Source organism: Gymnoscopelus microlampas, assembly GCF_963454915.1.
Source record: "Gymnoscopelus microlampas genome assembly, chromosome: 16".
In the NCBI taxonomy this organism is placed as follows: Eukaryota; Metazoa; Chordata; class Actinopteri; order Myctophiformes; family Myctophidae; genus Gymnoscopelus; species Gymnoscopelus microlampas.
In genome coordinates this window covers 25940029-25952290 of record NC_139953.1, presented here as the reverse complement: position 1 = coordinate 25952290, position 12262 = coordinate 25940029, and positions in this window count along the sequence as shown.

Genomic DNA, 12262 nt, shown 5'->3' with positions numbered 1-12262 from the left:
ACATCGTCCCCCCAAAAACCTGCTAGGAGTACGTTTCAGGCAATTTAGAGTTGATTGGTAGTAGTTTGTAGTGACATTTTTTTTTTCACCATTGTGTCACTACCGAAACGAAAGTTGGTCACTACCGAAACGAAAGTTAAATCCGAAAAAATCACTAAGTGTGGAGGCCAAAATCGTCCCCCCCAAAACCTGTTAGGAGTACGTTTCAGGCAATTTAGAGTTGATTGGTAGTACTTTGTAGTGACTTTTTTTTTTCACCATTGTGTCACTACCGAAACGAAAGTTGGTCACTACCGAAACGAAAGTTAAATCCGAAAAAATCACTAAGTGTGGAGGCCAAAATCGTCCCCCCCAAAACCTGTTAGGAGTACGTTTCAGGCAATTTAGAGTTGATTGGTAGTACTTTGTAGTGACTTTTTTTTTTTCACCATTGTGTCACTACCGAAACGAAAGTTGGTCACTACCGAAACGAAAGTTGGTCTCTACCGAAACGAAAGTTAAATCCGAAAAAATCACTAAGTGTGGAGGCCAAAATCGTCCCCCCCAAAACCTGTTAGGAGTACGTTTCAGGCAATTTAGAGTTGATTGGTAGTACTTTGTAGTGACATTTTTTTTTTCACCATTGTGTCACTACCGAAACGAGTACCGAAACGAAAGTTAAATCCAAAAAAATCACTAAATTGTTTGGTTTTAATGTCACCTTTTCTTCAATAAAGCCCTGCCAACTACACCATATGGCCTGTTCCTTGGAGGAGTTGATGCAAAAAGGACTTTAGCTTGTTATTAATTCAGTTCCTACATTGACACAATAGTATTATGAGAAAAGTCATACTAAACTCGTACTGTGTCATAAAAAAGGAATTCATACAATACTTTAGTATAAACAAAATGCCATACAGTCCTGTCGTTAAAAAAATACTTTGTTCTTGTCAGCCTAAATTGTTCACAGCACAGCTATCTATTTTTATATTTAATTCTTGTGACAACCCTGGGGGTTGTCAGGGTGACTGGTGTGGTTGTCATGGTTACTAACCATGTGTCATGTGTGTCAGAATGATTGGAGGGCGGAGTGTGTCATCAGTGGAGATCTGGCCCACCTGGATTGTCCTCTATAAAAGAGGTGGCTGGACTTCATTCTTGTTCTCTCTCTCACCGTGAAGCTCACTGGGAGCACTCCAGCCTTTTGGATTTTGCTTGTTAAAGAACAAGATCACTGTGGTAGAGGTTTGGGTTGTGTAGTTACCTTGTCATGATGTAACTCCAAAGGTGAACAAGAAATCTAAAATAATTGCTGTATAATAATTGAATAGAAATTGATCATTCAAAATATGCTCCTCATTGACATTGTATGGTGAAACGGCTCTCAAAGTCACTCTTTTAGCACGTAAACGAACACAAACAAAGCTGATTCAGTCAATATACAGTAGAACATCACCAAACCCAGGGGTGCATTTCTCCTTTCCGACATGTCGCCTTTCCGACGTTGACGAACCCTATACCTAACCCTAACCCTAACCGCACGCGGAAGCCACTAGTCGGAGTGGTGAGATGTCGGAATGGAGAGTGAACACCCCAAACCCAGTACTGTTTTGTTTTTTTTAAATAAAAATGTCAACTTGCTGTTGATTTTACTATTTGAAGATCCAGATCCGCGGATCCAGTCCGAGTTCTTTTTAATAAAAATAGCAAAATCAACAGGATGTTAGCATTTTTATTTAAAAAACAAATGGTACTGGGTTTGGTGATGTTCTATATAGTCTGAATCAACTTTATTTGCGTTCGTTTGTGCTAAAAGAGTGACTTTGAGAGCTGTTTCAGCCTACAATGTAATTCAATGAGGAGCATATTTTTTTATTATCAATGGAGCAATTATTTTAGATTTCTTGCCCACCTTTGGAGATGCATCATGGCAAGGTAACTACACAACCCAAACCTCTACCAAAGTGGTCTTGCCCTTTAAGCACTGTTAACCACCCCAGTATCCGTATTGTGGGTATAGCTTTAGCAGAAAATAGCCGATCGACAAGCTCACTGCGACACGTTGTGAGCTTGTCGATCGGCTATTTTCAGTCAAAACTTTCCTCATAGTAACACAAAACAGAAAATACACTAGTATTGAGCCCTGAGGCTCACCGGTTACCCATATGGGGTTAAGTTAGTTTTAATAAAATAATGTAAACGTTCTTTGTTTGTGTGAGTTTCCTCATTTTGTTACAAACTCAGCCGTTTGCAACACTCTTGGTTGGTTGTTGCAATAAATACATTACATTTAAGTGGTTGAATTTATGTAATTTGTTATCCCTGAGTCACTAGAATACCTCAAAACGAAGTATGGAGCTCGGCCTATAATTGATCATTGATTTGATTGATATGCTGCATGCCATGAGTGCAAAGTGGTACTTTCTTAAACTTAATTCAGTTAATCAAAGAGGATCTGTGGTCATAATACAGCACTGTTTGAGGAACTATAGTTGAAAACTTAAGACATATTTTTTAATGTCCAGTCCAAAGTGAGAACAATGTAGCCTACTTGATTTAACACCAAAACTGCTATAGTTTTGATCATCTGAAACTAAGGAATTTATAAATGACAAAAAGGGTATGAATTTTTATGACATTACGAAACATCTCTCTGTTTCCTTTCAATGAAAGTGTAAATCTGGGTTCAGACTCAGCCAGAGTAAACGTTTTCTAACAGATGGTTTTAAACAACCTAAATCTCAGTCGTGTCATAATGAACTCTTTCCCTGATCATCAGAGGGTGTATCTAGTAGATCCAGTCATTCTGTCAGGGGTAGAGGTGTTTGCTGTGGATTTTCATCTTTTGACCTGTCCCCTCTTGCTTTAACTTTAAATATAACCTCAAAATCCTAATTAATGTGAAAGGCCTGGTGGTGCAAGAGTAAAGCATAGGCTTCACAAGCGGATGGTTGTGGGTTTGAATCTTGGTCAGGGAAGATCTCAATTTTCGGTCTTTTTAAGGCGAGAACCATGGATGAAGCCCGCCTCCCTCCTCACGCCCTCTTTTAGCTCCGGTAGGAGAGGGAGGAGCATGGAGGGAGCCCACCTCCAGGGGGAGGAGCTTAATACATTTACATATTAATTAAAGATTTTTATTTTAGTATTTTTTGTGATTTTATGGCCACTGTTTTTTTTCACATGAATTTGTTTGAGACATTTTTTTATTGTTTTTTTTCATCACCAGTTTGTATTGACCACAGCTCCATTGTTTTTTTGTTGTATTACCCTTTTAGTTTTTATTTAGTAGTTGTTTTGAGTGAGCTTTGAACCTCGAACCTTTAGTTTGTGAGCCTTTGATTTATCTTTTAAGCCACGCTGGCATGGAAGGTACAATTGGGAACGTCATCCTTAACCCGCCTTTTAGAATTTTAGATGGGCAGTGAAAATGTTCTTCAGGAGCCTTGAACCCCAAACCTTCTACTTTCAGACCCTGTGTTGAACTCTTGAGCCACGCTGGCATGGGAAGTACAATTGGGAACGTCATCCTTAACCCGCCTTTTAGAATTTAGATGGACAGTGAAAATGTTCTTCAGGAGCCTTGAACCCCAAACCTTCTACTTTCAGACCCTGTGTTTAACTCTTGAGCCACGCTGGCATGGAAAGTACAATTGGGAACGTCATCCTTATCCCGCCTTTTAGAATTTAGATGGACAGTGAAAATGTTCTTCAGGAGCCTTGAACCCCAAACCTTCTGCTTTCAGTCCCTGTGTTTATCTCTTGAGCCACGCTGGCATGGAAGTTACAATTGGGAACGTCATCCTTGACCCGCCTTTTATAATTTAGATGGCCAGTGAAAATGTTCTTCATGAGCTTTGAACCCCAAACCTTCTGCTTTCAGACCCTGTGTTTATCTCTTGAGCCACACAGGTATAATACAAAAGAGAACGTTATACTCTAACCACCTTTTAAAAGTTAGATGGACAGTGAAAATGTGCTCCAGGAGTTTCGAACCTTAAACCTTCGGTTTATAAACCCCAGAGTTTTCTCTTGAGCCATGGTACCGAAACGAAGTTAAATCCGAAAAAATCACTAAGTGTGGAGGCCAAAATTGTTCCCCCAAAAACCTGTTAGGAGTACGTTTCAGGCAATTTAAAGTTGATTGGTAGCACTTTGTAGTGCCTTTTTTTTGGTCCCTAACATTCATCGAGCTCTGGACTTGGTGTTTTTTTCGGATTTAACTTCGTTTCGGTAGTGACACAATGGTGTCACTACCGAAACGAAAAAAAAAAGACTAAGTGTGGAGGCCAAAAGTGTCCCCCCAAAAACCTGTTAGGAGTACGTTTCAGGCAATTTAGAGCTGATTGGTAGTACTTTGTAGTGCCTTTTTTTTTGGTCCCTAACATTCATCGAGCTCTGGACTTACACTTCATTATCATCATCAATGTATGATTATTTGCCTAATTGTTTGTTTTTAATGTCACCTTTTCTTCAATAAAGCCCTGCCAACTACACCATATGGCCTGTTCCTTGGAGGAGTTGTCAGGGTGACTGGTGTGGTTGTCATGGTTACTAACCATGTGTCATGTGTGTCAGAATGATTGGAGGGCGGAGTGTGTCATCAGTGGAGATCTGGCCCACCTGGATTGTCCTCTATAAAAGAGGTGGCTGGACTTCATTCTTGTTCTCTCTCTCACCATGAAGCTCACTGGGAGCACTCCAGCCTTTTGGATTTTGCTTGTTAAAGAACAAGATCACTGTGGTAGAGGTTTGGGTTGTGTAGTTACCTTGTCATGATGTAACTCCAAAGGTGAACAAGAAATCTAAAATAATTGCTGTATAATAATTGAATAGAAATTGATCATTCAAAATATGCTCCTCATTGACATTGTACGGTGAAACGGCTCTCAAAGTCACTCTTTTAGCACGCAAACGAACACAAACAAAACTGATTCAGTCAATATAGAACATCACCAAACCCAGTACTGTTTTTTTTAAATAAAAATGTCAACTTCCTGTTGATCTTACTATTTGAAGATCCAGATCCGCGGATCCAGTCCGAGTTCTTTTTAATAAAAATAGCAAAATCAACAGGATGTTTAAAGTGTGGAGGCCAATATCGTCCCCCCAAAAACCTGTTAGGAGTACGTTTCAGGCAATTTAGAGTTGATTGGTAGTACTTACCATTGTGTCACTACCGAAACGAAAGTTGGTCACTACCGAAACGAAAGTTAAATCCGAAAAAAATCACTAAGAGTGGAGGCCAAAATCGTCCCCCCAAAAACCTGTTAGGAGTACGTTTCAGGCAATTTAGAGTTGATTGGTAGTACTTTGTAGTGACTTTTTTTTTGGTCCCTAACATTCATCGAGCTCTGGACTTACACTTCATTATCATCATCAATGTATGATTATTTGTCTTGTCTAATTGTTTGTTTTTAATGTCACCTTTTCTTCAATAAAGCCCTGCCAACTACACCATATGGCCTGTTCCTTGGAGGAGTTGTCAGGGTGACTGGTGTGGTTGTCATGGTTACTAACCATGTGTCATGTGTGTCAGAATGATTGGAGGGCAGAGTGTGTCATCAGTGGAGATCTGGCCCACCTGGATTGTCCTCTATAAAAGAGGTGGCTGGACTTCATTCTTGTTCTCTCTCTCACCATGAAGCTCACTGGGAGCACTCCAGCCTTTTGGATTTTGCTTGTTAAAGAACAAGATCACTGTGGTAGAGGTTTGGGTTGTGTAGTTACCTTGTCATGATGTAACTCCAAAGGTGAACAAGAAATCTAAAATAATTGCTGTATAATAATTGAATAGAAATTGATCATTCAAAATATGCTCCTCATTGACATTGTACGGTGAAACGGCTCTCAAAGTCACTCTTTTAGCACGCAAACGAACACAAACAAAACTGATTCAGTCAATATAGAACATCACCAAACCCAGTACTGTTTTTTTTAAATAAAAATGTCAACTTCCTGTTGATTTTACTATTTGAAGATCCAGATCCGCGGATCCAGTCCAAGTTCTTTTTAATAAAAATAGCAAAATCAACAGGATGTTTAAAGTGTGGAGGCCAAAATCGTCCCCCCAAAAACCTGTTAGGAGTACGTTTCAGGCAATTTAGAGTTGATTGGTAGTACTTTGTAGTGACATTTTTTTTTCACCATTGTGTCACTACCGAAACGAAAGTTGGTCACTACCGAAACGAAAGTTAAATCCGAAAAAATCACTAAGTGTGGAGGCCAAAATCGTCCCCCCAAAAACCTGTTAGGAGTACGTTTCAGCCAATTTAGAGTTGATTGGTAGTACTTTGTAGTGACTTTTTTTGGTCCCTAACATTCATCGAGCTTTGGACTTAGTACATTTATTTTTTCACCATTGTGTCACTACCGAAACCAAAGTTTGTCACTACCGAAACGAAAGTTAAATCCGAAAAAATCACTAATTGTGGAGGCCAAAATCGTCCCCCCAAAAACCTGTTAGGAGTACGTTTCAGGCAATTTAGAGTTGATTGGTAATTTTCGTTTCGGTACAATTCATTTTACCGAAACGAAAGTTAAATCCGAAAAAAACACTAAGTGTGGAGGCCAAAATCGTCCCCCCAAAAACCTGTTAGGAGTACGTTTCAGGCAATTTAGAGTTGATTGGTAGTACTTTGTAGTGACTTTTTTTTCACCATTGTGTCACTACCGAAACGAAAGTTGGTCACTACCGAAACGAAAGTTAAATCCGAAAAAATCACTAAGTGTGGAGGCCAAAATCGTCCCCCCAAAAACCTGTTAGGAGTACGTTTCAGGCAATTTAGAGTTGATTGGTAGTACTTTGTAGTGACATTTTTTTTTCACCATTGTGTCACTACCGAAACAAAAGTTGGTCACTACCGAAACGAAAGTTAAATCCGAAAAAATCACTAAGTGTGGAGGCCAAAATCGTCCCCCCAAAAACCTGTTAGGAGTACGTTTCAGGCAATTTAGAGTTGATTGGTAGTACTTTGTAGTGACTTTTTTTTCACCATTGTGTCACTACCGAAACGAAAGTTGGTCACTACCGAAACGAAAGTTAAATCCGAAAAAATCACTAAGTGTGGAGGCCAAAATCGTCCCCCCCAAAACCTGTTAGGAGTACGTTTCAGGCAATTTAGAGTTGATTGGTAGTACTTTGTAGTGACATTTTTTTTTTCACCATTGTGTCACTACCGAAACGAAAGTTGGTCACTACCGAAACGAAAGTTAAATCCGAAAAAATCACTAAGTGTGGAGGCCAAAATCGTCCCCCCAAAAACCTGTTAGGAGTACGTTTCAGGCAATTTAGAGTTGATTGGTAGTACTTTGTAGTGACTTTTTTTTCACCATTGTGTCACTACCGAAACGAAAGTTGGTCACTACCGAAACGAAAGTTAAATCCGAAAAAATCACTAAGTGTGGAGGCCAAAATCGTCCCCCCCAAAACCTGTTAGGAGTACGTTTCAGGCAATTTAGAGTTGATTGGTAGTACTTTGTAGTGACATTTTTTTTTTCACCATTGTGTCACTACCGAAACGAAAGTTGGTCACTACCGAAACGAAAGTTAAATCCGAAAAAATCACTAAGTGTGGAGGCCAAAATCGTCCCCCCAAAAACCTGTTAGGAGTACGTTTCAGGCAATTTAGAGTTGATTGGTAGTACTTTGTAGTGACTTTTTTTTCACCATTGTGTCACTACCGAAACGAAAGTTGGTCACTACCGAAACGAAAGTTAAATCCGAAAAAATCACTAAGTGTGGAGGCCAAAATCGTCCCCCCAAAAACCTGTTAGGAGTACGTTTCAGGCAATTTAGAGTTGATTGGTAGTACTTTGTAGTGACATTTTTTTTTCACCATTGTGTCACTACCGAAACGAAAGTTGGTCACTACCGAAACGAAAGTTAAATCCGAAAAAATCACTAAGTGTGGAGGCCAAAATCGTCCCCCCAAAAACCTGTTAGGAGTACGTTTCACGCAATTTAGAGTTGATTGGTAGTACTTTGTAGTGACATTTTTTTTTCACCATTGTGTCACTACCGAAACGAAAGTTGGTCACTACCGAAACGAAAGTTAAATCCGAAAAAATCACTAAGTGTGGAGGCCAAAATCGTCCCCCCAAAAACCTGTTAGGAGTACGTTTCAGGCAATTTAGAGTTGATTGGTAGTACTTTGTAGTGACTTTTTTTTTTTCACCATTGTGTCACTACCGAAACGAAAGTTGGTCACTACCGAAACGAAAGTTAAATCCGAAAAAATCACTAAGTGTGGAGGCCAAAATCGTCCCCCCAAAAACCTGTTAGGAGTACGTTTCAGCCAATTTAGAGTTGATTGGTAGTACTTTGTAGTGACTTTTTTTGGTCCCTAACATTCATCGAGCTTTGGACTTAGTAAATTTATTTTTTCACCATTGTGTCACTACCGAAACCAAAGTTTGTCACTACCGAAACCAAAGTTAAATCCGAAAAAATCACTAATTGTGGAGGCCAAAATCGTCCCCCCAAAAACCTGTTAGGAGTACGTTTCAGGCAATTTAGAGTTGATTGGTAGTACTTTGTAGTGACATTTTTTTTTCACCATTGTGTCACTACCGAAACGAAAGTTGGTCACTACCGAAACGAAAGTTAAATCCGAAAAAATCACTAAGTGTGGAGGCCAAAATCGTCCCCCCAAAAACCTGTTAGGAGTACGTTTCACGCAATTTAGAGTTGATTGGTAGTACTTTGTAGTGACATTTTTTTTTCACCATTGTGTCACTACCGAAACGAAAGTTGGTCACTACCGAAACGAAAGTTAAATCCGAAAAAATCACTAAGTGTGGAGGCCAAAATCGTCCCCCCAAAAACCTGTTAGGAGTACGTTTCAGGCAATTTAGAGTTGATTGGTAGTACTTTGTAGTGACTTTTTTTTTTTCACCATTGTGTCACTACCGAAACGAAAGTTGGTCACTACCGAAACGAAAGTTAAATCCGAAAAAATCACTAAGTGTGGAGGCCAAAATCGTCCCCCCAAAAACCTGTTAGGAGTACGTTTCAGCCAATTTAGAGTTGATTGGTAGTACTTTGTAGTGACTTTTTTTGGTCCCTAACATTCATCGAGCTTTGGACTTAGTAAATTTATTTTTTCACCATTGTGTCACTACCGAAACCAAAGTTTGTCACTACCGAAACCAAAGTTAAATCCGAAAAAATCACTAATTGTGGAGGCCAAAATCGTCCCCCCAAAAACCTGTTAGGAGTACGTTTCAGGCAATTTAGAGTTGATTGGTAATTTTCGTTTCGGTACAATTCATTTTACCGAAACGAAAGTTAAATCCGAAAAAATCACTAAGTGTGGAGGCCAAAATCGTCCCCCCAAAAACCTGTTAGGAGTACGTTTCAGGCAATTTAGAGTTGATTGGTAATTTTCGTTTCGGTAAAATTTATTTTACCGAAAAGAAAGTTAAATGCGAAAAAATCACTAAGTGTAGAGGCCAAAATCGTCCCCCCAAAAACCTTTACCGAAACGAAAATTACCAATCAACTCTAAATTGCCTGAAACGTACTCCTAACAGGTTTTTGGGGGGACGATTTTGGCCTCCATACTTAGTGATTTTTTCGGATTTAACTTTCGTTTCGGTAGTGACAAACTTTCGTTTCGGTAGTGACACAATGGTGAAAAAATAAATGTATTTGTCTTGTTTGTTGTTCAAGTCAAAGCACCAGGAAGGCTGTATTTCTTGGCCAACAGTTAGCTCAATGGGTTGATACGCAGTATTCATGATCCAGAGGCCATGAGTTCAAATCCCACTGGTGTCTTCACTGTGATGCTTCCCTTTGCAGACTAACTTCTAGAAAAGAAGTTAAAACCACCAGGAAACCTGTAACTCTCAGCCAACAGCTTAGCTCAACTGGTAGAGCGTCTGTCCAATAACATGACTTGACTTGACTTGAGTGGGTTCGATTCCCACTTGAGTCAAGTGTCCCCGGTAACTTGGGGCAACGGATAAATTGACTGATATGCTTAGTGATGCTTCCCTTTGCAGACTAACTTCTAGAAAAACAAGTTTAAACCACCAGGAAACCTGTAACTCTCAGCCAACAGCTTAGCTCAACTGGTAGAGCGTCTGTCCAATAACATGACTTGATGACTTGATGACTTGATTTGAGTGAGTTCGATTTCCACTCGAGTCAAGTGTCGCCGGTAACTTGGGGCAACGGATAAATTGACTGATATCCTTAGTGATGCTTCACTTTGCAGACTAACTTCTAGAAAAACAAGTTAAAACCACCAGGAAACCTGTAACTCTCAGCCAACAGCATAGCTCAACTGGTAGAGCGTCTGTCCAATAACATGACTTGACTTGACTTGAGTGGGTTCGATTCCCACTCGAGTCAAGTGTCCCCGGTAACTTGGGGCAATGGATAAATTGACTGATATCCTTAGTGATGCTTCCCTTTGCAGACTAACTTCTAGAAAAACAAGTTAAAACCACCAGGAAACCTGTAACTCTCAGCCAACAGCATAGCTCAACTGGTAGAGCGTCTGTCCAATAACATGACTTGACTTGACTTGAGTGGGTTCGATTCCCACTCGAGTCAAGTGTCCCCGGTAACTTGGGGCAACGGATAAGTTGACTGATATCCTTAGTGATGCTTCCCTTTGCAGACTAACTTCTAGAAAAACAAGTTAAAACCACCAGGAAACCTGTAAGTGAAAACCACCAGGAAACCTGTAACTATCAGCCAACAGCATAGCTCATCTGGTAGAGCGTCTGTCCAATAACATGACTTGACTTGACTTGAGTGGGTTCGATTCCCACTTGAGTCAAGTGTCCCCGGTAACTTGGGGCAACGGATAAATTGACTGATATCCGTAGAATAACTTGTAGGAGTGTGCTGGTTCAAATCCAGTTCAACCCTCTATCTATCTCAGTAACTGAGACCGAATTGGCCAGATTCGGTTTCAGTTACTAAGGTGGTGACTGGATTTGAACCAGGACACTCCTACAAGTTATTCTACGGATATCAGTCAATTTATCCGCTGCCCCAATTTACCGGGGGACTTGACGTTAGTGGGAATCGAACCCAGGACCGCTCGGTCCTGGGTTCGAAGTTATTCTAAGGATATCAGTCAATTTATCCGTTGCCGCAAGTTACCGGGGACACTTGACTCAAGTGGGAATCGAACCCACTCAAGTCAAGTCAAGTCAAGTCAAGTCATGTTATTGGAAAGACGCTCTACCAGTTGAGCTATGCTGTTGGCTGAGAGTTACAGGTTTCCTGATGGTTTTCACTTGTTTTTCTAGAAGTTAGTCTGCAAAGGGAAGCATCACTAAGGATATCAGTCAATTTATCCGTTGCCCCAAGTTACCGGGGACACTTGACTCGAGTGGGAATCGAACCCACTCAAGTCAGGTCAAGTCATGTTATTGGACAGACGCTCTACCAGTTGAGCTATGCTGTTGGCTGAGAGTTACAGGTTTCCTGGTGGTTTTAACTTGTTTTTCTAGAAGTTAGTCTGCAAAGGGAAGCATCACTAAGGATATCAGTCAATTTATCCGTTGCCCCAAGTTACCGGGGACACTTGACTCGAGTGGGAATCGAACCTACTCAAGTCAAGTCAAGTCATGTTATTGGACAGACGCTCTACCAGTTGAGCTAAGCTGTTGGCTGAGAGTTACAGGTTTCCTGGTGGTTTTAACTTGTTTTTCTAGAAGTTAGTCTGCAAAGGGAAGCATCACTAAGGAAATCAGTAAATTTATCCGTTGCCCAAGTTACCGGGGACACTTGACTCGAGTGGGAATCGAACCCACTCAAGTCAAGTCATGTTATTGGAGAGACGCTCTACCAGTTGAGCTAAGCTGTTCGCTGAGAGTTACATGTTTCCTGGTGGTTTTAACTTGTTTTTCTAGAAGTTAGTCTGCAAAGGGAAGCATCACAGTAAAGACTCCAGTGGGATTTGAACTCATGGCCTCTGGATCATGAATACTGCGTCTCAACCCATTGAGCTAACTGTTGGCCAAGAAATACAGCCTTCCTGGTGCTTTGACTTGAACAACAAACAAGACAAATACATTTATTTTTTCACCATTGTGTCACTACCGAAACGAAAGTTTGTCACTACCGAAATGAAAATTAAATCCGAAAAAATCACTAAGTGTGGAGGCCAAAATCGTCCCCCCAAAAACCTGGTAGGAGTACGTTTCAGACAATTTAGAGTTGATTGGTAATTTTCGTTACGGTAAAATTTTACCGAAACGAAAATTACCAATCAACTCTAAATTGCCTGAAACGGGACGATTTTGGCCTCCACACTTAGTGATT